General features: G+C 39.1%; 34 non-coding genes and 11 pseudogenes across 34 annotated transcripts; all 45 read left to right on the top strand.

Moving 5' to 3' along the window:
• The first annotated feature begins 232 nt into the window (after positions 1–232).
• On the top strand, positions 233–351 carry LOC146021892 (5S ribosomal RNA). The gene has a single exon (XR_014451363.1). It is a non-coding gene; the product is annotated as a 5S ribosomal RNA (ribosomal RNA).
• Positions 352–568: 217 nt separating this feature from the next.
• On the top strand, positions 569–687 carry LOC146025104 (5S ribosomal RNA; annotated as a pseudogene).
• A 346-nt stretch (positions 688–1,033) lies between these two features.
• Positions 1,034–1,154, top strand: LOC146025169 (5S ribosomal RNA; annotated as a pseudogene).
• Positions 1,155–1,499: 345 nt separating this feature from the next.
• Positions 1,500–1,618, top strand: LOC146023812 (5S ribosomal RNA). Its single transcript, XR_014453216.1, has one exon. It is a non-coding gene; the product is annotated as a 5S ribosomal RNA (ribosomal RNA).
• A 344-nt stretch (positions 1,619–1,962) lies between these two features.
• LOC146025301 (5S ribosomal RNA) lies at positions 1,963–2,071 on the top strand (annotated as a pseudogene).
• A 346-nt stretch (positions 2,072–2,417) lies between these two features.
• Positions 2,418–2,538, top strand: LOC146025168 (5S ribosomal RNA; annotated as a pseudogene).
• A 345-nt stretch (positions 2,539–2,883) lies between these two features.
• On the top strand, positions 2,884–3,002 carry LOC146025568 (5S ribosomal RNA). Its single transcript, XR_014454226.1, has one exon. It is a non-coding gene; the product is annotated as a 5S ribosomal RNA (ribosomal RNA).
• Positions 3,003–3,346: 344 nt separating this feature from the next.
• LOC146025300 (5S ribosomal RNA) lies at positions 3,347–3,455 on the top strand (annotated as a pseudogene).
• A 346-nt stretch (positions 3,456–3,801) lies between these two features.
• On the top strand, positions 3,802–3,920 carry LOC146024228 (5S ribosomal RNA). Its single transcript, XR_014453617.1, has one exon. It is a non-coding gene; the product is annotated as a 5S ribosomal RNA (ribosomal RNA).
• Positions 3,921–4,265: 345 nt separating this feature from the next.
• Positions 4,266–4,384, top strand: LOC146025567 (5S ribosomal RNA). Its single transcript, XR_014454225.1, has one exon. It is a non-coding gene; the product is annotated as a 5S ribosomal RNA (ribosomal RNA).
• A 344-nt stretch (positions 4,385–4,728) lies between these two features.
• LOC146021890 (5S ribosomal RNA) lies at positions 4,729–4,847 on the top strand. Its single transcript, XR_014451362.1, has one exon. It is a non-coding gene; the product is annotated as a 5S ribosomal RNA (ribosomal RNA).
• A 345-nt stretch (positions 4,848–5,192) lies between these two features.
• LOC146025566 (5S ribosomal RNA) lies at positions 5,193–5,311 on the top strand. Its single transcript, XR_014454224.1, has one exon. It is a non-coding gene; the product is annotated as a 5S ribosomal RNA (ribosomal RNA).
• Positions 5,312–5,655: 344 nt separating this feature from the next.
• LOC146024908 (5S ribosomal RNA) lies at positions 5,656–5,774 on the top strand (annotated as a pseudogene).
• Positions 5,775–6,120: 346 nt separating this feature from the next.
• On the top strand, positions 6,121–6,239 carry LOC146023407 (5S ribosomal RNA). Its single transcript, XR_014452826.1, has one exon. It is a non-coding gene; the product is annotated as a 5S ribosomal RNA (ribosomal RNA).
• A 344-nt stretch (positions 6,240–6,583) lies between these two features.
• Positions 6,584–6,702, top strand: LOC146025427 (5S ribosomal RNA). Its single transcript, XR_014454125.1, has one exon. It is a non-coding gene; the product is annotated as a 5S ribosomal RNA (ribosomal RNA).
• Positions 6,703–7,048: 346 nt separating this feature from the next.
• Positions 7,049–7,167, top strand: LOC146021889 (5S ribosomal RNA). The gene has a single exon (XR_014451361.1). It is a non-coding gene; the product is annotated as a 5S ribosomal RNA (ribosomal RNA).
• A 345-nt stretch (positions 7,168–7,512) lies between these two features.
• LOC146022954 (5S ribosomal RNA) lies at positions 7,513–7,631 on the top strand. Its single transcript, XR_014452388.1, has one exon. It is a non-coding gene; the product is annotated as a 5S ribosomal RNA (ribosomal RNA).
• Positions 7,632–7,975: 344 nt separating this feature from the next.
• LOC146022903 (5S ribosomal RNA) lies at positions 7,976–8,094 on the top strand. The gene has a single exon (XR_014452339.1). It is a non-coding gene; the product is annotated as a 5S ribosomal RNA (ribosomal RNA).
• Positions 8,095–8,438: 344 nt separating this feature from the next.
• On the top strand, positions 8,439–8,557 carry LOC146021584 (5S ribosomal RNA). The gene has a single exon (XR_014451064.1). It is a non-coding gene; the product is annotated as a 5S ribosomal RNA (ribosomal RNA).
• Positions 8,558–8,903: 346 nt separating this feature from the next.
• On the top strand, positions 8,904–9,022 carry LOC146021887 (5S ribosomal RNA). Its single transcript, XR_014451359.1, has one exon. It is a non-coding gene; the product is annotated as a 5S ribosomal RNA (ribosomal RNA).
• Positions 9,023–9,367: 345 nt separating this feature from the next.
• LOC146021719 (5S ribosomal RNA) lies at positions 9,368–9,486 on the top strand. Its single transcript, XR_014451196.1, has one exon. It is a non-coding gene; the product is annotated as a 5S ribosomal RNA (ribosomal RNA).
• Positions 9,487–9,830: 344 nt separating this feature from the next.
• LOC146025426 (5S ribosomal RNA) lies at positions 9,831–9,949 on the top strand. The gene has a single exon (XR_014454124.1). It is a non-coding gene; the product is annotated as a 5S ribosomal RNA (ribosomal RNA).
• Positions 9,950–10,292: 343 nt separating this feature from the next.
• On the top strand, positions 10,293–10,401 carry LOC146025299 (5S ribosomal RNA; annotated as a pseudogene).
• A 346-nt stretch (positions 10,402–10,747) lies between these two features.
• LOC146024227 (5S ribosomal RNA) lies at positions 10,748–10,866 on the top strand. The gene has a single exon (XR_014453616.1). It is a non-coding gene; the product is annotated as a 5S ribosomal RNA (ribosomal RNA).
• A 345-nt stretch (positions 10,867–11,211) lies between these two features.
• LOC146025297 (5S ribosomal RNA) lies at positions 11,212–11,320 on the top strand (annotated as a pseudogene).
• A 346-nt stretch (positions 11,321–11,666) lies between these two features.
• On the top strand, positions 11,667–11,785 carry LOC146024226 (5S ribosomal RNA). The gene has a single exon (XR_014453615.1). It is a non-coding gene; the product is annotated as a 5S ribosomal RNA (ribosomal RNA).
• Positions 11,786–12,129: 344 nt separating this feature from the next.
• Positions 12,130–12,248, top strand: LOC146025424 (5S ribosomal RNA). Its single transcript, XR_014454123.1, has one exon. It is a non-coding gene; the product is annotated as a 5S ribosomal RNA (ribosomal RNA).
• Positions 12,249–12,594: 346 nt separating this feature from the next.
• On the top strand, positions 12,595–12,713 carry LOC146023406 (5S ribosomal RNA). The gene has a single exon (XR_014452825.1). It is a non-coding gene; the product is annotated as a 5S ribosomal RNA (ribosomal RNA).
• A 344-nt stretch (positions 12,714–13,057) lies between these two features.
• LOC146022224 (5S ribosomal RNA) lies at positions 13,058–13,176 on the top strand. The gene has a single exon (XR_014451689.1). It is a non-coding gene; the product is annotated as a 5S ribosomal RNA (ribosomal RNA).
• A 344-nt stretch (positions 13,177–13,520) lies between these two features.
• Positions 13,521–13,639, top strand: LOC146025071 (5S ribosomal RNA; annotated as a pseudogene).
• A 344-nt stretch (positions 13,640–13,983) lies between these two features.
• On the top strand, positions 13,984–14,102 carry LOC146021886 (5S ribosomal RNA). The gene has a single exon (XR_014451358.1). It is a non-coding gene; the product is annotated as a 5S ribosomal RNA (ribosomal RNA).
• Positions 14,103–14,446: 344 nt separating this feature from the next.
• LOC146025423 (5S ribosomal RNA) lies at positions 14,447–14,565 on the top strand. Its single transcript, XR_014454122.1, has one exon. It is a non-coding gene; the product is annotated as a 5S ribosomal RNA (ribosomal RNA).
• A 346-nt stretch (positions 14,566–14,911) lies between these two features.
• Positions 14,912–15,030, top strand: LOC146021885 (5S ribosomal RNA). The gene has a single exon (XR_014451357.1). It is a non-coding gene; the product is annotated as a 5S ribosomal RNA (ribosomal RNA).
• Positions 15,031–15,375: 345 nt separating this feature from the next.
• LOC146022942 (5S ribosomal RNA) lies at positions 15,376–15,494 on the top strand. Its single transcript, XR_014452377.1, has one exon. It is a non-coding gene; the product is annotated as a 5S ribosomal RNA (ribosomal RNA).
• Positions 15,495–15,839: 345 nt separating this feature from the next.
• LOC146021884 (5S ribosomal RNA) lies at positions 15,840–15,958 on the top strand. Its single transcript, XR_014451356.1, has one exon. It is a non-coding gene; the product is annotated as a 5S ribosomal RNA (ribosomal RNA).
• Positions 15,959–16,303: 345 nt separating this feature from the next.
• On the top strand, positions 16,304–16,422 carry LOC146022931 (5S ribosomal RNA). The gene has a single exon (XR_014452366.1). It is a non-coding gene; the product is annotated as a 5S ribosomal RNA (ribosomal RNA).
• A 344-nt stretch (positions 16,423–16,766) lies between these two features.
• LOC146022223 (5S ribosomal RNA) lies at positions 16,767–16,885 on the top strand. The gene has a single exon (XR_014451688.1). It is a non-coding gene; the product is annotated as a 5S ribosomal RNA (ribosomal RNA).
• Positions 16,886–17,229: 344 nt separating this feature from the next.
• Positions 17,230–17,348, top strand: LOC146023464 (5S ribosomal RNA). Its single transcript, XR_014452880.1, has one exon. It is a non-coding gene; the product is annotated as a 5S ribosomal RNA (ribosomal RNA).
• Positions 17,349–17,692: 344 nt separating this feature from the next.
• Positions 17,693–17,811, top strand: LOC146021583 (5S ribosomal RNA). Its single transcript, XR_014451063.1, has one exon. It is a non-coding gene; the product is annotated as a 5S ribosomal RNA (ribosomal RNA).
• A 346-nt stretch (positions 17,812–18,157) lies between these two features.
• On the top strand, positions 18,158–18,276 carry LOC146021883 (5S ribosomal RNA). The gene has a single exon (XR_014451355.1). It is a non-coding gene; the product is annotated as a 5S ribosomal RNA (ribosomal RNA).
• A 345-nt stretch (positions 18,277–18,621) lies between these two features.
• On the top strand, positions 18,622–18,740 carry LOC146025422 (5S ribosomal RNA). Its single transcript, XR_014454121.1, has one exon. It is a non-coding gene; the product is annotated as a 5S ribosomal RNA (ribosomal RNA).
• A 343-nt stretch (positions 18,741–19,083) lies between these two features.
• LOC146025296 (5S ribosomal RNA) lies at positions 19,084–19,192 on the top strand (annotated as a pseudogene).
• Positions 19,193–19,536: 344 nt separating this feature from the next.
• Positions 19,537–19,655, top strand: LOC146022873 (5S ribosomal RNA). The gene has a single exon (XR_014452312.1). It is a non-coding gene; the product is annotated as a 5S ribosomal RNA (ribosomal RNA).
• A 343-nt stretch (positions 19,656–19,998) lies between these two features.
• Positions 19,999–20,107, top strand: LOC146025295 (5S ribosomal RNA; annotated as a pseudogene).
• Positions 20,108–20,453: 346 nt separating this feature from the next.
• On the top strand, positions 20,454–20,572 carry LOC146024224 (5S ribosomal RNA). The gene has a single exon (XR_014453613.1). It is a non-coding gene; the product is annotated as a 5S ribosomal RNA (ribosomal RNA).
• The last annotated feature ends 217 nt before the right edge of the window (positions 20,573–20,789 follow it).

Below are 20,789 nucleotides of genomic sequence, written 5' to 3'. Positions count from 1 at the left end.
ACCTAAAGACTTACCACACTGTTTAGGCCCAATTCCAACTGCTTTTGGCAGCTAAACAGTGTTGAGCCTCTTTAGTAGTTTAATTTAAGATCCCCTGCTAATATCATGTCCTGTAGGTCTTTTTACATTAACAAAACATGATTTTTTTCATTAAGCCAAAACAGTTAGGAAGCTTTTTTATTAGCTTACCTGGTGATAGAAGTAGAAGAGGGCAAAAAAGTGCATGTATCTCACCTACAGCCATACCACATTGGATAGGCCCAATCTCGTCTGATCTTGGAAGCTAAGCAGTGTTGGGCCTGGTTAGTACTTGGGTGGGAGACCACATGGGAACACCAGGTGCTGTAGGTTTTTTCAGATTACTGGCAATTCCAACTGCTTTTGGCAGCTAAACAGTGTTGAGCCTCTTTAGTAGTTTAATTTAAGATCCCCTGCTAATATCATGTCCTGTAGGTCTTTTTACATTGCCAACACATGATTTTTTTCAGTAAGCAAAAACAGTTAGGAAGCTTTTTTATTAGCTTACCTGGTGATAGAAGAGAAGAGGGCAAAAAAGAGCATGTATCTCACCTACAGCCATACCACATTGGATAGGTTCAATCTCGTCTGATCTTGGAAGCTAAGCAGTGCTGGGCCTGGATAGTACTTGAGTGGGAGACCACATGAGAACACCTGGTGCTTTAGGTTTTTTCACATTACTGGCAAATTGTTTTTATTCTCTAGCTATTTAAATTGGAAACTTTTTCTTTTTATTGCCTGTACAGACATTTGGAAGAGGTCAAACAGACACAATAGCCATCACCTAAAGACTTACCACACTGTTTAGGCCCAATTCCAACTGCTTTTGGCAGCTAAACAGTGTATGAGCCTCTTTAGTAGTTTCATTTAAGATCCCCTGCTAATATCATGTCCTGTAGGTCTTTTTACATAACCAAAACATGATTTTTTTCATTAAGCCAAAACAGTTAGGAAACTTTTTTATTAGCTTACCTAGTGATAGAAGTAGAAGAGGGCAAAAAAGTGCATGCATCTCACCTACAGCCATACCACATTGGATAGGCCCAATCTCGTCTGATCTTGGAAGCTAAGCAGTGTTGGGCCTGGTTAGTGCTTGGGTGGGAGACCAAAAAGGTGAACACCAGGTGCTGTAGGTTTTTTCACATTACTGGCAAATTGTTTTTATTCTCTATCTATTTAAATTGGAAACTTTTTCTTTTTATTGCCAGCACAGACATTTAGAAGAGGTCAAACATACACAATAGCCATCACCTAAAGACTTACCACACTGTTTAGGCCCAATTCCAACTGCTTTTGGCAGCTAAACAGTGTTGAGCCTCTTTAGTAGTTTAATTTAAGATCCCCTGCTAATATCATGTCCTGTAGGTCTTTTTACATTGCCAACACATGATTTTTTTCAGTAAGCAAAAACAGTTACGAAACTTTTTTATTAGCTTACCTGGTGATAGAAGTAGAAGAGGGCAAAAAAGTGCCTGTATCTCACCTACAGCCATACCACATTGGATATGCCCAATCTCGTCTGATCTTGGAAGCTAAGCAGTGTTGGGCCTCGTTAGTACTTGGGTGGGAGACCATATGGGAACACCAGGTGCTGTAGGTTTTTTCACATTACTGGCAAATTGTTTTTATTCTCTAGCTATTTAAATTGGAAACTTTTTCTTTTTATTGCCCGTAGAGACATTTGTAAGAGGTCAAACAGACACAATAGCCATCACCTAAAGACTTACCACACTGTTTAGGCCCAATTCCAACTGCTTTTGGCAGCTAAACAGTGTTGAGCCTCTTTAGTAGTTTAATTTAAGATCCCCTGCTAATATCATGTCCTGTAGGTCTTTTTACATTACCAACACATGATTTTTTTCAGTAAGCAAAAACAGTTAGGAAGCTTTTTTATTAGCTTACCTGGTAATAGAAGAGAAGAGGGCAAAAAAGAGCATGTATCTCACCTACAGCCATACCACATTGGATAGGCCTGATCTTGGAAGCTAAGCAGTATTGGGCCTGGTTAGTACTTGGGTGGGAGACCACATGGGAACACCTGGTGCTGTAGGTTTTTTCACATTACTGGCAAATTGTTTTTATTCTCTAGCTATTTAAATTGGAAACTTTTTCTTTTTATTGCCAGTACAGACATTTGGAAGAGGTCAAACAGACACAATAGCCATCACCTAAAGACTTACCACACTGTTTAGGCCCAATTCCAACTGCTTTTGGCAGCTAAACAGTGTATGAGCCTCTTTAGTAGTTTCATTTAAGATCCCCTGCTAATATCATGTCCTGTAGGTCTTTTTACATAACCAAAACATGATTTTTTTCATTAAGCCAAAACAGTTAGGAAACTTTTTTATTAGCTTACCTAGTGATAGAAGTAGAAGAGGGCAAAAAAGTGCATGCATCTCACCTACAGCCATACCACATTGGATAGGCCCAATCTCGTCTGATCTTGGAAGCTAAGCAGTGTTGGGCCTGGTTAGTGCTTGGGTGGGAGACCAAAAAGGTGAACACCAGGTGCTGTAGGTTTTTTCACATTACTGGCAAATTGTTTTTATTCTCTATCTATTTAAATTGGAAACTTTTTCTTTTTATTGCCAGCACAGACATTTAGAAGAGGTCAAACATACACAATAGCCATCACCTAAAGACTTACCACACTGTTTAGGCCCAATTCCAACTGCTTTTGGCAGCTAAACAGTGTTGAGCCTCTTTAGTAGTTTAATTTAAGATCCCCTGCTAATATCATGTCCTGTAGGTCTTTTTACATTGCCAACACATGATTTTTTTCAGTAAGCAAAAACAGTTACGAAACTTTTTTATTAGCTTACCTGGTGATAGAAGTAGAAGAGGGCAAAAAAGTGCCTGTATCTCACCTACAGCCATACCACATTGGATATGCCCAATCTCGTCTGATCTTGGAAGCTAAGCAGTGTTGGGCCTGGTTAGTACTTGGGTGGGAGACCATATGGGAACACCAGGTGCTGTAGGTTTTTTCACATTACTGGCAAATTGTTTTTATTCTCTAGCTATTTAAATTGGAAACTTTTTCTTTTTATTGCCCGTAGAGACATTTGTAAGAGGTCAAACAGACACAATAGCCATCACCTAAAGACTTACCACACTGTTTAGGCCCAATTCCAACTGCTTTTGGCAGCTAAACAGTGTTGAGCCTCTTTAGTAGTTTAATTTAAGATCCCCTGCTAATATCATGTCCTGTAGGTCTTTTTACATTACCAACACATGATTTTTTTCAGTAAGCAAAAACAGTTAGGAAGCTTTTTTATTAGCTTACCTGGTAATAGAAGAGAAGAGGGCAAAAAAGAGCATGTATCTCACCTACAGCCATACCACATTGGATAGGCCTGATCTTGGAAGCTAAGCAGTATTGGGCCTGGTTAGTACTTGGGTGGGAGACCACATGGGAACACCTGGTGCTGTAGGTTTTTTCACATTACTGGCAAATTGTTTTTATTCTCTAGCTATTTAAATTGGAAACTTTTTCTTTTTATTGCCAGTACAGACATTTGGAAGAGGTCAAACAGACACAATAGCCATCACCTAAAGACTTACCACACTGTTTAGGCCCAATTCCAACTGCTTTTGGCAGCTAAACAGTGTATGAGCCTTTTTAGTAGTTTCATTTAAGATCCCCTGCTAATATCATGTCCTGTAGGTCTTTTTACATTACCAAAACATGATTTTTTTCATTAAGCCAAAACAGTTAGGAAACTTTTTTATTAGCTTACCTGGTGATAGAAGTAGAAGAGGGCAAAAAAGTGCATGTATCTCACCTACAGCCATACCACATTGGATAGGCCCAATCTCGTCTGATCTTGGAAGCTAAGCAGTGTTGGGCTTGGTTAGTACTTGGGTGGCAGACCACATGGGAACACCAGGTGCTGTAGGTTTTTTCACATTACTGGCAAATTGTTTTTATTCTCTATCTATTTAAATTGGAAACTTTTTCTTTTTATTGCCAGCACAGACATTTAGAAGAGGTCAAACATACACAATAGCCATCACCTAAAGACTTACCACACTGTTTAGGCCCAATTCCAACTGCTTTTGGCAGCTAAACAGTGTTGAGCCTCTTTAGTAGTTTAATTTAAGATCCCCTGCTAATATCATGTCCTGTAGGTCTTTTTACATTGCCAACACATGATTTTTTTCAGTAAGCAAAAACAGTTACGAAACTTTTTTATTAGCTTACCTGGTGATAGAAGTAGAAGAGGGCAAAAAAGTACCTGTATCTCACCTACAGCCATACCACATTGGATATGCCCAATCTCGTCTGATCTTGGAAGCTAAGCAGTGTTGGGCCTGGTTAGTACTTGGGTGGGAGACCATATGGGAACACCAGGTGCTGTAGGTTTTTTCACATTACTGGCAAATTGTTTTTATTCTCTAGCTATTTAAATTGGAAACTTTTTCTTTTTATTGCCTGTAGAGACATTTTTAAGAGGTCAAACAGACACAATAGCCATCACCTAAAGACTTACCACACTGTTTAGGCCTAATTCCAACTGCTTTTGGCAGCTAAACAGTGTTGAGCCTCTTTAGTAGTTTAATTTAAGATCCCCTGCTAATATCATGTCCTGTAGGTCTTTTTACATTACCAACACATGATTTTTTTCAGTAAGCAAAAACAGTTAGGAAGCTTTTTTATTAGCTTACCTGGTGATAGAAGAGAAGAGGGCAAAAAAGAGCATGTATCTCACCTACAGCCATACCACATTGGATAGGCCCAATCTCGTCTGATCTTGGAAGCTAAGCAGTGTTGGGCCTGGTTAGTACTTGGGTGGGAGACCACATGGGAACACCAGGTGCTGTAGGTTTTTTCACATTACTGGCAAATTGTTTTTATTCTCTATCTATTTAAATTGGAAACTTTTTCTTTTTATTGCCAGCACAGACATTTAGAAGAGGTCAAACATACACAATAGCCATCACCTAAAGACTTACCACACTGTTTAGGCCCAATTCCAACTGCTTTTGGCAGCTAAACAGTGTTGAGCCTCTTTAGTAGTTTAATTTAATATCCCCTGCTAATATCATGTCCTGTAGGTCTTTTTACATTGCCAACACATGATTTTTTTCAGTAAGCAAAAACAGTTACGAAACTTTTTTATTAGCTTACCTGGTGATAGAAGTAGAAGAGGGCAAAAAAGTGCCTGTATCTCACCTACAGCCATACCACATTGGATATGCCCAATCTCGTCTGATCTTGGAAGCTAAGCAGTGTTGGGCCTGGTTAGTACTTGGGTGGGAGACCATATGGGAACACCAGGTGCTGTAGGTTTTTTCACATTACTGGCAAATTGTTTTTATTCTCTAGCTATTTAAATTGGAAACTTTTTCTTTTTATTGCCCGTAGAGACATTTGTAAGAGGTCAAACAGACACAATAGCCATCACCTAAAGACTTACCACACTGTTTAGGCCCAATTCCAACTGCTTTTGGCAGCTAAACAGTGTTGAGCCTCTTTAGTAGTTTAATTTAAGATCCCCTGCTAATATCATGTCCTGTAGGTCTTTTTACATTACCAACACATGATTTTTTTCAGTAAGCAAAAACAGTTAGGAAGCTTTTTTATTAGCTTACCTGGTAATAGAAGAGAAGAGGGCAAAAAAGAGCATGTATCTCACCTACAGCCATACCACATTGGATAGGCCCAATCTCGTCTGATCTTGGAAGCTAAGCCGTGTTGGGCCTGGATAGTACTTGGGTGGGAGACCACATGAGAACACCTGGTGCTTTAGGTTTTTTCACATTACTGGCAAATTGTTTTTATTCTCTAGCTATTTAAATTGGAAACTTTTTCTTTTTATTGCCTGTACAGACATTTGGAACAGGTCAAACAGACACAATAGCCATCACCTAAAGACTTACCACACTGTTTAGGCCCAATTCCAACTGCTTTTGGCAGCTAAACAGTGTATGAGCCTCTTTAGTAGTTTCATTTAAGATCCCCTGCTAATATCATGTCCTGTAGGTCTTTTTACATAACCAAAACATGATTTTTTTCATTAAGCCAAAACAGTTAGGAAACTTTTTTATTAGCTTACCTGGTGATAGAAGTAGAAGAGGGCAAAAAAGTGCCTGTATCTCACCTACAGCCATACCACATTGGATATGCGTAATCTCGTCTGATCTTGGAAGCTAAGCAGTGTTGGGCCTGGTTAGTACTTGGGTGGGAGACCACATGGGAACACCAGGTGCTGTAGGTTTTTTCACATTACTGGCAAATTGTTTTTATTCTCTAGCTATTTAAATTGGAAACTTTTTCTTTTTATTGCCTGTAGAGACATTTGTAAGAGGTCAAACAGACACAATAGCCATCACCTAAAGACTTATCACACTGTTTAGGCCTAATTCCAACTGCTTTTGGCAGCTAAACAGTGTTGAGCCTCTTTAGTAGTTTAATTTAAGATACCCTGCTAATATCATGTCCTGTAGGTCTTTTTACATTACCAACACATGATTTTTTTCAGTAAGCAAAAACAGTTAGGAAGCTTTTTTATTAGCTTACCTGGTGATAGAAGAGAAGAGGGCAAAAAAGAGCATGTATCTCACCTACAGCCATACCACATTGGATATGCCCAATCTCGTCTGATCTTGGAAGCTAAGCAGTGTTGGGCCTGGTTAGTACTTGGGTGGGAGACCACATGGGAACACCTGGTGCTGTAGGTTTTTTCACATTACTGGCAAATTGTTTTTATTCTCTAGCTATTTAAATTGGAAACTTTTTCTTTTTATTGCCAGTACAGACATTTGGAAGAGGTCAAACAGACACAATAGCCATCAATTAAAGACTTACCACACTGTTTAGGCCCAATTCCAACTGCTTTTGACAGCTAAACAGTGTATGAGCCTCTTTAGTAGTTTCATTTAAGATCCCCTGCTAATATCATGTCCTGTAGGTCTTTTTACATTACCAAAACATGATTTTTTTCATTAAGCCAAAACAGTTAGGAAACTTTTTTATTAGCTTACCTGGTGATAGAAGTAGAAGAGGGCAAAAAAGTGCATGAATCTCACCTACAGCCATACCACATTGGATAGGCCCAATCTCGTCTGATCTTGGAAGCTAAGCAGTGTTGGGCCTGGTTAGTACTTGGGTGGGAGACCACATGGGAACACCAGGTGCTGTAGGTTTTTTCACATTACTGGCAAATTGTTTTTATTCTCTATCTATTTAAATTGGAAACTTTTTCTTTTTATTGCCAGCACAGACATTTAGAAGAGGTCAAACATACACAATAGCCATCACCTAAAGACTTACCACACTGTTTAGGCCCAATTCCAACTGCTTTTGGCAGCTAAACAGTGTTGAGCCTCTTTAGTAGTTTAATTTAAGATCCCCTGCTAATATCATGTCCTGTAGGTCTTTTTACATTGCCAACACATGATTTTTTTCAGTAAGCAAAAACAGTTACGAAACTTTTTTATTAGCTTACCTGGTGATAGAAGTAGAAGAGGGCAAAAAAGTGCCTGTATCTCACCTACAGCCATACCACATTGGATATGCCCAATCTCGTCTGATCTTGGAAGCTAAGCAGTGTTGGGCCTGGTTAGTACTTGGGTGGGAGACCACATGGGAACACCAGGTGCTGTAGGTTTTTTCACATTACTGGCAAATTGTTTTTATTCTCTAGCTATTTAAATTGGAAACTTTTTCTTTTTATTGCCAGTACAGACATTTGGAAGAGGTCAAACAGACACAATAGCCATCACCTAAAGACTTACCACACTGTTTAGGCCCAATTCCAACTGCTTTTGGCAGCTAAACAGTGTTGAGCCTCTTTAGTAGTTTAATTTAAGATCCCCTGCTAATATCATGTCCTGTAGGTCTTTTTACATTACCAACACATGATTTTTTTCAGTAAGCAAAAACAGTTAGGAAGCTTTTTTATTAGCTTACCTGGTGATAGAAGAGAAGAGGGCAAAAAAGAGCATGTATCTCACCTACAGCCATACCACATTGGATAGGCCCAATCTCGTCTGATCTTGGAAGCTAAACAGTGTTGGGCCTGGTTAGTACTTGGGTGGGAGACCACATGGGAACACCAGGTGCTGTAGGTTTTTTCACATTACTGGCAAATTGTTTTTATTCTCTAGCTATTTAAATTGGAAACATTTTCTTTTTATTGCCTGTAGAGACATTTGTAAGAGGTCAAACAGACACAATAGCCATCACCGAAAGACTTAACACACTGTTTAGGCCCAATTCCAACTGCTTTTGGCAGCTAAACAGTGTTGAGCCTCTTTAGTAGTTTAATTTAAGATCCCCTGCTAATATCATGTCCTGTAGGTCTTTTTACATTACCAACACATGATTTTTTTCAGTAAGCAAAAACAGTTAGGAAGCTTTTTTATTAGCTTACCTGGTGATAGAAGAGAAGAGGGCAAAAAAGAGCATGTATCTCACCTACAGCCATACCACATTGGATATGCCCAATCTCGTCTGATCTTGGAATCTAAGCAGTGTTGGGCCTGGTTAGTACTTGGGTGGGAGACCACATGGGAACACCAGGTGCTGTAGGTTTTTTCACATTACTGGCAAATTGTTTTTATTCTCTAGCTATTTAAATTGGAAACTTTTTCTTTTTATTGCCAGTACAGACATTTGGAAGAGGTCAAACAGACACAATAGCCATCACCTAAAGACTTACCACACTGTTTAGGCCCAATTCCAACTGCATTTGGCAGCTAAACAGTGTATGAGCCTCTTTAGTAGTTTCATTTAAGATCCCCTGCTAATATCATGTCCTGTAGGTCTTTTTACATTACCAAAACATGATTTTTTTCATTAAGCCAAAACAGTTAGGAAACTTTTTTATTAGCTTACCTGGTGATAGAAGTAGAAGAGGGCAAAAAAGGGCATGCATCTTACCTACAGCCATACCACATTGGATAGGCCCAATCTCGTCTGATCTTGGAAGCTAAGCAGTGTTGGGCCTGGTTAGTACTTGGGTGGGAGACCACATGGGAACACCAGGTGCTGTAGGTTTTTTCACATTACTGGAAAATTGTTTTTATTCTCTATCTATTTAAATTGGAAACTTTTTCTTTTTATTGCCAGCACAGACATTTAGAAGAGGTCAAACATACACAATAGCCATCACCTAAAGACTTACCACACTGTTTAGGCCCAATTCCAACTGCTTTTGGCAGCTAAACAGTGTTGAGCCTCTTTAGTAGTTAAATTTAAGATCCCCTGCTAATATCATGTCCTGTAGGTCTTTTTACATTGCCAACACATGATTTTTTTCAGTAAGCAAAAACAGTTACGAAACTTTTTTATTAGCTTACCTGGTGATAGAAGTAGAAGAGGGCAAAAAAGTGCCTGTATCTCACCTTCAGCCATACCACATTGGATATGCCCAATCTCGTCTGATCTTGGAAGCTAAGCAGTGTTGGGCCTGGTTAGTACTTGGGTGGGAGACCACATGGGAACACCAGGTGCTGTAGGTTTTTTCACATTACTGGCAAATTGTTTTTATTCTCTAGCTATTTAAATTGGAAACTTTTTCTTTTTATTGCCTGTAGAGACATTTGTAAGAGGTCAAACAGACACAATAGCCATCACCTAAAGACTTACCACACTGTTTAGGCCCAATTCCAACTGCTTTTGGCAGCTAAACAGTGTTGAGCCTCTTTAGTAGTTTAATTTAAGATCCCCTGCTAATATCATGTCCTGTAGGTCTTTTTACATTACCAACACATGATTTTTTTCAGTAAGCAAAAACAGTTAGGAAGCTTTTTTATTAGCTTACCTGGTGATAGAAGAGAAGAGGGCAAAAAAGAGCATGTATCTCACCTACAGCCATACCACATTGGATATGCCCAATCTCGTCTGATCTTGGAAGCTAAGCAGTGTTGGGCCTGGTTAGTACTTGGGTGGGAGACCACATGGGAACACCTGGTGCTGTAGGTTTTTTCACATTACTGGCAAATTGTTTTTATTCTCTAGCTATTTAAATTGGAAACTTTTTTTTTATTGCCAGTACAGACATTTGGAAGAGGTCAAACAGACATAATAGCCATCACCTAAAGACTTACCACACTGTTTAGGCCCAATTCCAACTGCTTTTGTCAGCTAAACAGTGTATGAGCCTCTTTAGTAGTTTCATTTAAGATCCCCTGCTAATATCATGTCCTGTAGGTCTTTTTACATTACCAACACATGATTTTTTTCAGTAAGCAAAAACTGTTAGGAAGCTTTTTTATTAGCTTACCTGGTGATAGAAGAGAAGAGGGCAAAAAAGAGCATGTATCTCACCTACAGCCATACCACATTGGATAGGCCTGATCTTGGAAGCTAAGCAGTATTGGGCCTGGTTAGTACTTGGGTGGGAGACCACATGGGAACACCTGGTGCTGTAGGTTTTTTCACATTACTGGCAAATTGTTTTTATTCTCTAGCTATTTAAATTGGAAACTTTTTCTTTTTATTGCCAGTACAGACATTTGGAAGAGGTCAAACAGACACAATAGCCATCACCTAAAGACTTACCACACTGTTTAGGCCCAATTCCAACTGCTTTTGGCAGCTAAACAGTGTATGAGCCTTTTTAGTAGTTTCATTTAAGATCCCCTGCTAATATCATGTCCTGTAGGTCTTTTTACATTACCAAAACATGATTTTTTTCATTAAGCCAAAACAGTTAGGAAACTTTTTTATTAGCTTACCTGGTGATAGAAGTAGAAGAGGGAAAAAAAGTGCATGTATCTCACCTACAGCCATACCACATTGGATAGGCCCAATCTCGTCTGATCTTGGAAGCTAAGCAGTGTTGGGCTTGGTTAGTACTTGGGTGGCAGACCACATGGGAACACCAGGTGCTGTAGGTTTTTTCACATTACTGGCAAATTGTTTTTATTCTCTATCTATTTAAATTGGAAACTTTTTCTTTTTATTGCCAGCACAGACATTTAGAAGAGGTCAAACATACACAATAGCCATCACCTAAAGACTTACCACACTGTTTAGGCCCAATTCCAACTGCTTTTGGCAGCTAAACAGTGTATGAGCCTCTTTAGTAGTTTCATTTAAGATCCCCTGCTAATATCATGTCCTGTAGGTCTTTTTACATTACCAACACATGATTTTTTTCAGTAAGCAAAAACTGTTAGGAAGCTTTTTTATTAGCTTACCTGGTGATAGAAGAGAAGAGGGCAAAAAAGAGCATGTATCTCACCTACAGCCATACCACATTGGATAGGCCTGATCTTGGAAGCTAAGCAGTATTGGGCCTGGTTAGTACTTGGGTGGGAGACCACATGGGAACACCTGGTGCTGTAGGTTTTTTCACATTACTGGCAAATTGTTTTTATTCTCTAGCTATTTAAATTGGAAACTTTTTCTTTTTATTGCCAGTACAGACATTTGGAAGAGGTCAAACAGACACAATAGCCATCACCTAAAGACTTACCACACTGTTTAGGCCCAATTCCAACTGCTTTTGGCAGCTAAACAGTGTATGAGCCTTTTTAGTAGTTTCATTTAAGATCCCCTGCTAATATCATGTCCTGTAGGTCTTTTTACATTACCAAAACATGGTTTTTTTCATTAAGCCAAAACAGTTAGGAAACTTTTTTATTAGCTTACCTGGTGATAGAAGTAGAAGAGGGAAAAAAAGTGCATGTATCTCACCTACAGCCATACCACATTGGATAGGCCCAATCTCGTCTGATCTTGGAAGCTAAGCAGTGTTGGGCTTGGTTAGTACTTGGGTGGCAGACCACATGGGAACACCAGGTGCTGTAGGTTTTTTCACATTACTGGCAAATTGTTTTTATTCTCTATCTATTTAAATTGGAAACTTTTTCTTTTTATTGCCAGCACAGACATTTAGAAGAGGTCAAACATACACAATAGCCATCACCTAAAGACTTACCACACTGTTTAGGCCCAATTCCAACTGCTTTTGGCAGCTAAACAGTGTTGAGCCTCTTTAGTAGTTTAATTTAAGATCCCCTGCTAATATCATGTCCTGTAGGTCTTTTTACATTGCCAACACCTGATTTTTTTCAGTAAGCAAAAACAGTTAGGAAGCTTTTTTATTAGCTTACCTGGTGATAGAAGAGAAGAGGGCAAAAAAGAGCATGTATCTCACCTACAGCCATACCACATTGGATATGCCCAATCTCGTCTGATCTTGGAAGCTAAGCAGTGTTGGGCCTGGTTAGTACTTGGGTGGGAGACCACATGGGAACACCTGGTGCTGTAGGTTTTTTCACATTACTGGCAAATTGTTTTTATTCTCTAGCTATTTAAATTGGAAACTTTTTCTTTTTATTGCCAGTACAGACATTTGGAAGAGGTCAAACAGACACAATAGCCATCAATTAAAGACTTACCACACTGTTTAGGCCCAATTCCAACTGCTTTTGACAGCTAAACAGTGTATGAGCCTCTTTAGTAGTTTCATTTAAGATCCCCTGCTAATATCATGTCCTGTAGGTCTTTTTACATAACCAAAACATGATTTTTTTCATTAAGCCAAAACAGTTAGGAAACTTTTTTATTAGCTTACCTGGTGATAGAAGTAGAAGAGGGCAAAAAAGTGCCTGTATCTCACCTACAGCCATACCACATTGGATATGCGTAATCTCGTCTGATCTTGGAAGCTAAGCAGTGTTGGGCCTGGTTAGTACTTGGGTGGGAGACCACATGGGAACACCAGGTGCTGTAGGTTTTTTCACATTACTGGCAAATTGTTTTTATTCTCTAGCTATTTAAATTGGAAACTTTTTCTTTTTATTGCCTGTAGAGACATTTGTAAGAGGTCAAACAGACACAATAGCCATCACCTAAAGACTTATCACACTGTTTAGGCCCAATTCCAACTGCTTTTGGCAGCTAAACAGTGTTGAGCCTCTTTAGTAGTTTAATTTAAGATCCCCTGCTAATATCATGTCCTGTAGGTCTTTTTACATTACCAACACATGATTTATTTCAGTAAGCAAAAACAGTTAGGAAGCTTTTTTATTAGCTTACCTGGTGATAGAAGAGAAGAGGGCAAAAAAGATCATGTATCTCACCTACAGCCATACCACATTGGATAGGCCCAATCTCGTCTGATCTTGGAAGCTAAGCAGTGTTGGGCCTGGTTAGTACTTGGGTGGGAGACCACATGGGAACACCTGGTGCTGTAGGTTTTTTCACATTACTGGCAAATTGTTTTTATTCTCTAGCTATTTAAATTGGAAACTTTTTCTTTTTATTGCCAGTACAGACATTTGAAAGAGGTCAAACAGACACAATAGCCATCACCTAAAGACTTACCACACTGTTTAGGCCCAATTCCAACTGCTTTTGGCAGCTAAACAGTGTTGAGCCTCTTTAGTAGTTTATTTTAAGATCCCCTGCTAATATCATGTCCTGTAGGTCTTTTTACATTACCAACACATGATTTTTTTCAGTAAGCAAAAACAGTTAGGAAGCTTTTTTATTAGCTTACCTGGTGATAGAAGAGAAGAGGGCAAAAAAGAGCATGTATCTCACCTACAGCCATACCACATTGGATAGGCCCAATCTCGTCTGATCTTGGAAGCTAAGCAGTGTTGGGCCTGGTTAGTACTTGGGTGTGAGACCACATGGGGACACCAGGTGCTGTATGTTTTTTCACATTACTGGCAAATTGTTTTTATTCTCTAGCTATTTAAATTGGAAACATTTTCTTTTTATTGCCTGTAGAGACATTTGTAAGAGGTCAAACAGACACAATAGCCATCACCGAAAGACTTAACACACTGTTTAGGCCCAATTCCAACTGCTTTTGGCCGCTAAACAGTGTTGATCCTCTTTAGTAGTTTAATTTAAGATCCCCTGCTAATATCATGTCCTGTAGGTCTTTTTACATTACCAACACATGATTTTTTTCAGTAAGCAAAAACAGTTAGGAAGCTTTTTTATTAGCTTACCTGGTGATAGAAGAGAAGAGGGCAAAAAAGAGCATGTATCTCACCTACAGCCATACCACATTGGATAGGCCCAATCTCGTCTGATCTTGGAAGCTAAGCAGTGTTGGGCCTGGTTAGTACTTGGGTGGGAGACCACATGGGAACACCAGGTGCTGTAGGTTTTTTCACATTACTGGCAAATTGTTTTTATTCTCTAGCTATTTAAATTGGAAACTTTTTCTTTTTATTGCCTGTAGAGACATTTGTAAGAGGTCAAACAGACACAATAGCCATCACCTAAAGACTTACCACACTGTTTAGGCCTAATTCCAACTGCTTTTGGCAGCTAAACAGTGTTGAGCCTCTTTAGTAGTTTAATTTAAGATACCCTGCTAATATCATGTCCTGTAGGTCTTTTTACATTACCAACACATGATTTTTTTCAGTAAGCAAAAACAGTTAGGAAGCTTTTTTATTAGCTTACCTGGTGACAGAAGAGAAGAGGGCAAAAAAGAGCATGTATCTCACCTACAGCCATACCACATTGGATATGCCCAATCTCGTCTGATCTTGGAAGCTAAGCAGTGTTGGGCCTGGTTAGTACTTGGGTGGGAGACCACATGGGAACACCTGGTGCTGTAGGTTTTTTCACATTACTGGCAAATTGTTTTTATTCTCTAGCTATTTAAATTGGAAACTTTTTCTTTTTATTGCCAGTACAGACATTTGGAAGAGGTCAAACAGACACAATAGCCATCAATTAAAGACTTACCACACTGTTTAGGCCCAATTCCAACTGCTTTTGACAGCTAAACAGTGTATGAGCCTCTTTAGTAGTTTCATTTAAGATCCCCTGCTAATATCATGTCCTGTAGGTCTTTTTACATTACCAAAACATGATTTTTTTCATTAAGCCAAAACAGTTAGGAAACTTTTTTATTAGCTTACCTGGTGATAGAAGTAGAAGAGGGCAAAAAAGTGCATGCATTTCACCTACAGCCATACCACATTGGATAGGCCCAATCTCGTCTGATCTTGGAAGCTAAGCAGTGTTGGGCCTGGTTAGTACTTGGGTGGGAGACCACATGGGAACACCAGGTGCTGTAGGTTTTTTCACATTACTGGCAAATTGTTTTTATTCTCTATCTATTTAAATTGGAAACTTTTTCTTTTTATTGCCAGCACAGACATTTAGAAGAGGTCAAACATACACAATAGCCATCACCTAAAGACTTACCACACTGTTTAGGCCCAATTCCAACTGCTTTTGGCAGCTAAACAGTGTTGAGCCTCTTTAGTAGTTTAATTTAAGATCCCCTGCTAATATCATGTCCTGTAGGTCTTTTTACATTGCCAACACATGATTTTTTTCAGTAAGCAAAAACAGTTACGAAACTTTTTTATTAGCTTACCTGGTGATAGAAGTAGAAGAGGGCAAAAAAGTGCCTGTATCTCACCTACAGCCATACCACATTGGATATGCCCAATCTCGTCTGATCTTGGAAGCTAAGCAGTGTTGGGCCTGGTTAGTACTTGGGTGGGAGACCACATGGGAACACCAGGTGCTGTAGGTTTTTTCACATTACTGGCAAATTGTTTTTATTCTCTAGCTATTTAAATTGGAAACTTTTTCTTTTTATTGCCTGTAGAGACATTTGTAAGAGGTCAAACAGACACAATAGCCATCACCTAAAGACTTACCACACTGTTTAGGCCCAATTCCAACTGCTTTTGGCAGCTAAACAGTGTTGAGCCTCTTTAGTAGTTTAATTTAAGATCCCCTGCTAATATCATGTCCTGTAGGTCTTTTTACATTACCAAAACATGATTTTTTTCATTAAGCCAAAACAGTTAGGAAACTTTTTTATTAGCTTACCTGGTGATAGAAGTAGAAGAGGGCAAAAAAGTGCATGCATTTCACCTACAGCCATACCACATTGGATAGGCCCAATCTCGTCTGATCTTGGAAGCTAAGCAGTGTTGGGCCTGGTTAGTACTTGGGTGGGAGACCACATGGGAACACCAGGTGCTGTAGGTTTTTTCACATTACTGGCAAATTGTTTTTATTCTCTATCTATTTAAATTGGAAACTTTTTCTTTTTATTGCCAGCACAGACATTTAGAAGAGGTCAAACATACACAATAGCCATCACCTAAAGACTTACCACACTGTTTAGGCCCAATTCCAACTGCTTTTGGCAGCTAAACAGTGTTGAGCCTCTTTAGTAGTTTAATTTAAGATCCCCTGCTAATATCATGTCCTGTAGGTCTTTTTACATTGCCAACACATGATTTTTTTCAGTAAGCAAAAACAGTTACGAAACTTTTTTATTAGCTTACCTGGTGATAGAAGTAGAAGAGGGCAAAAAAGTGCCTGTATCTCACCTACAGCCATACCACATTGGATATGCCCAATCTCGTCTGATCTTGGAAGCTAAGCAGTGTTGGGCCTGGTTAGTACTTGGGTGGGAGACCACATGGGAACACCAGGTGCTGTAGGTTTTTTCACATTACTGGCAAATTGTTTTTATTCTCTAGCTATTTAAATTGGAAACTTTTTCTTTTTATTGCCTGTAGAGACATTTGTAAGAGGTCAAACAGACACAATAGCCATCACCTAAAGACTTACCACACTGTTTAGGCCCAATTCCAACTGCTTTTGGCAGCTAAACAGTGTTGAGCCTCTTTAGTAGTTTAATTTAAGATCCCCTGCTAATATCATGTCCTGTAGGTCTTTTTACATTACCAACACATGATTTTTTTCAGTAAGCAAAAACAGTTAGGAAGCTTTTTTATTAGCTTACCTGGTGATAGAAGAGAAGAGGGCAAAAAAGATCATGTATCTCACCTACAGCCATACCACATTGGATAGGCCCAATCTCGTCTGATCTTGGAAGCTAAGCAGTGTTGGGCCTGGTTAGTACTTGGGTGGGAGACCACATGGGAACACCTGGTGCTGTAGGTTTTTTCACATTACTGGCAAATTGTTTTTATTCTCTAGCTATTTAAATTGGAAACTTTTTCTTTTTATTGCCAGTACAGACATTTGGAAGAGGTCAAACAGACACAATAGCCATCACCTAAAGACTTACCACACTGTTTAGGCCCAATTCCAACTGCTTTTGGCAGCTAAACAGTGTTGAGCCTCTTTAGTAGTTTAATTTAAGATCCCCTGCTAATATCATGTCCTGTAGGTCTTTTTACATTACCAACACATGATTTTTTTCAGTAAGCAAAAACAGTTAGGAAGCTTTTTTATTAGCTTACCTGGTGATAGAAGAGAAGAGGGCAAAAAAGAGCATGTATCTCATCTACAGCCATACCACATTGGATAGGCCCAATCTCGTCTGATCTTGGAAGCTAAACAGTGTTGGGCCTGGTTAGTACTTGGGTGGGAGACCACATGGGAACACCAGGTGCTGTAGGTTTTTTCACATTACTGGCAAATTGTTTTTATTCTCTAGCTATTTAAATTGGAAACATTTTCTTTTTATTGCCTGTAGAGACATTTGTAAGAGGTCAAACAGACACAATAGCCATCACCGAAAGACTTAACACACTGTTTAGGCCCAATTCCAACTGCTTTTGGCAGCTAAACAGTGTTGAGCCTCTTTAGTAGTTTAATTTAAGATCCCCTGCTAATATCATGTCCTGTAGGTCTTTTTACATTACCAACACATGATTTTTTTCAGTAAGCAAAAACAGTTAGGAAGCTTTTTTATTAGCTTACCTGGTGATAGAAGAGAAGAGGGCAAAAAAGAGCATGTATCTCACCTACAGCCATACCACATTGGATATGCCCAATCTCGTCTGATCTTGGAATCTAAGCAGTGTTGGGCCTGGTTAGTACTTGGGTGGGAGACCACATGGGAACACCAGGTGCTGTAGGTTTTTTCACATTACTGGCAAATTGTTTTTATTCTCTAGCTATTTAAATTGGAAACTTTTTCTTTTTATTGCCAGTACAGACATTTGGAAGAGGTCAAACAGACACAATAGCCATCACCTAAAGACTTACCACACTGTTTAGGCCCAATTCCAACTGCATTTGGCAGCTAAACAGTGTATGAGCCTCTTTAGTAGTTTCATTTAAGATCCCCTGCTAATATCATGTCCTGTAGGTCTTTTTACATTACCAAAACATGATTTTTTTCATTAAGCCAAAACAGTTAGGAAACTTTTTTATTAGCTTACCTGGTGATAGAAGTAGAAGAGGGCAAAAAAGTGCATGCATCTTACCTACAGCCATACCACATTGGATAGGCCCAATCTCGTCTGATCTTGGAAGCTAAGCAGTGTTGGGCCTGGTTAGTACTTGGGTGGGAGACCACATGGGAACACCAGGTGCTGTAGGTTTTTTCACATTACTGGAAAATTGTTTTTATTCTCTATCTATTTAAATTGGAAACTTTTTCTTTTTATTGCCAGCACAGACATTTAGAAGAGGTCAAACATACACAATAGCCATCACCTAAAGACTTACCACACTGTTTAGGCCCAATTCCAACTGCTTTTGGCAGCTAAACAGTGTTGAGCCTCTTTAGTAGTTAAATTTAAGATCCCCTGCTAATATCATGTCCTGTAGGTCTTTTTACATTGCCAACACATGATTTTTTTCAGTAAGCAAAAACAGTTACGAAACTTTTTTATTAGCTTACCTGGTGATAGAAGTAGAAGAGGGCAAAAAAGTGCCTGTATCTCACCTACAGCCATACCACATTGGATATGCCCAATCTCGTCTGATCTTGGAAGCTAAGCAGTGTTGGGCCTGGTTAGTACTTGGGTGGGAGACCACATGGGAACACCTGGTGCTGTAGGTTTTTTCACATTACTGGCAAATTGTTTTTATTCTCTAGCTATTTAAATTGGAAACTTTTTTTTTATTGCCAGTACAGACATTTGGAAGAGGTCAAACAGACATAATAGCCATCACCTAAAGACTTACCACACTGTTTAGGCCCAATTCCAACTGCTTTTGGCAGCTAAACAGTGTATGAGCCTCTTTAGTAGTTTCATTTAAGATCCCCTGCTAATATCATGTCCTGTAGGTCTTTTTACATTACCAACACATGATTTTTTTCAGTAAGCAAAAACTGTTAGGAAGCTTTTTTATTAGCTTACCTGGTGATAGAAGAGAAGAGGGCAAAAAAGAGCATGTATCTCACCTACAGCCATACCACATTGGATAGGCCTGATCTTGGAAGCTAAGCAGTATTGGGCCTGGTTAGTACTTGGGTGGGAGACCACATGGGAACACCTGGTGCTGTAGGTTTTTTCACATTACTGGCAAATTGTTTTTATTCTCTAGCTATTTAAATTGGAAACTTTTTCTTTTTATTGCCAGTACAGACATTTGGAAGAGGTCAAACAGACACAATAGCCATCACCTAAAGACTTACCACACTGTTTAGGCCCAATTCCAACTGCTTTTGGCAGCTAAACAGTGTTGAGCCTCTTTAATAGTTTAATTTAAGATCCCCTGCTAATATCATGTCCTGTAGGTCTTTTTACATTACCAACACATGATTTTTTTCAGTAAGCAAAAACAGTTAGGAAGCTTTTTTATTAGCTTACCTGGTGATAGAAGAGAAGAGGGCAAAAAAGAGCATGTATCTCACCTACAGCCATACCACATTGGATATGCCCAATCTCGTCTGATCTTGGAAGCTAAGCAGTGTTGGGCCTGGTTAGTACTTGGGTGGGAGACCACATGGGGACACCTGGTGCTGTAGGTTTTTTCACATTACTGGCAAATTGTTTTTATTCTCTAGCTATTTAAATTGGAAACTTTTTTTTTATTGCCAGTACAGACATTTGGAAGAGGTCAAACAGACATAATAGCCATCACCTAAAGACTTACCACACTGTTTAGGCCCAATTCCAACTGCTTTTGTCAGCTAAACAGTGTATGAGCCTCTTTAGTAGTTTCATTTAAGATCCCCTGCTAATATCATGTCCTGTAGGTCTTTTTACATTACCAACACATGATTTTTTTCAGTAAGCAAAAACTGTTAGGAAGCTTTTTTATTAGCTTACCTGGTGATAGAAGAGAAGAGGGCAAAAAAGAGCATGTATCTCACCTACAGCCATACCACATTGGATAGGCCTGATCTTGGAAGCTAAGCAGTATTGGGCCTGGTTAGTACTTGGGTGGGAGACCACATGGGAACACCTGGTGCTGTAGGTTTTTTCACATTACTGGCAAATTGTTTTTATTCTCTAGCTATTTAAATTGGAAACTTTTTCTTTTTATTGCCAGTACAGACATTTGGAAGAGGTCAAACAGACACAATAGCCATCACCTAAAGACTTACCACACTGTTTAGGCCCAATTCCAACTGCTTTTGGCAGCTAAACAGTGTATGAGCCTTTTTAGTAGTTTCATTTAAGATCCCCTGCTAATATCATGTCCTGTAGGTCTTTTTACATTACCAAAACATGATTTTTTTCATTAAGCCAAAACAGTTAGGAAACTTTTTTATTAGCTTACCTGGTGATAGAAGTAGAAGAGGGAAAAAAAGTGCATGTATCTCACCTACAGCCATACCACATTGGATAGGCCCAATCTCGTCTGATCTTGGAAGCTAAGCAGTGTTGGGCTTGGTTAGTACTTGGGTGGCAGACCACATGGGAACACCAGGTGCTGTAGGTTTTTTCACATTACTGGCAAATTGTTTTTATTCTCTATCTATTTAAATTGGAAACTTTTTCTTTTTATTGCCAGCACAGACATTTAGAAGAGGTCAAACATACACAATAGCCATCACCTAAAGACTTACCACACTGTTTAGGCCCAATTCCAACTGCTTTTGGCAGCTAAACAGTGTATGAGCCTCTTTAGTAGTTTCATTTAAGATCCCCTGCTAATA

Source organism: Crinia signifera, chromosome 7 (assembly GCF_055691185.1).
Source record: "Crinia signifera chromosome 7, ASM5569118v1, whole genome shotgun sequence".
Classification (NCBI taxonomy): domain Eukaryota; kingdom Metazoa; phylum Chordata; class Amphibia; order Anura; family Myobatrachidae; genus Crinia; species Crinia signifera.
This window is presented reverse-complemented; position numbering and strand designations above follow the sequence as displayed.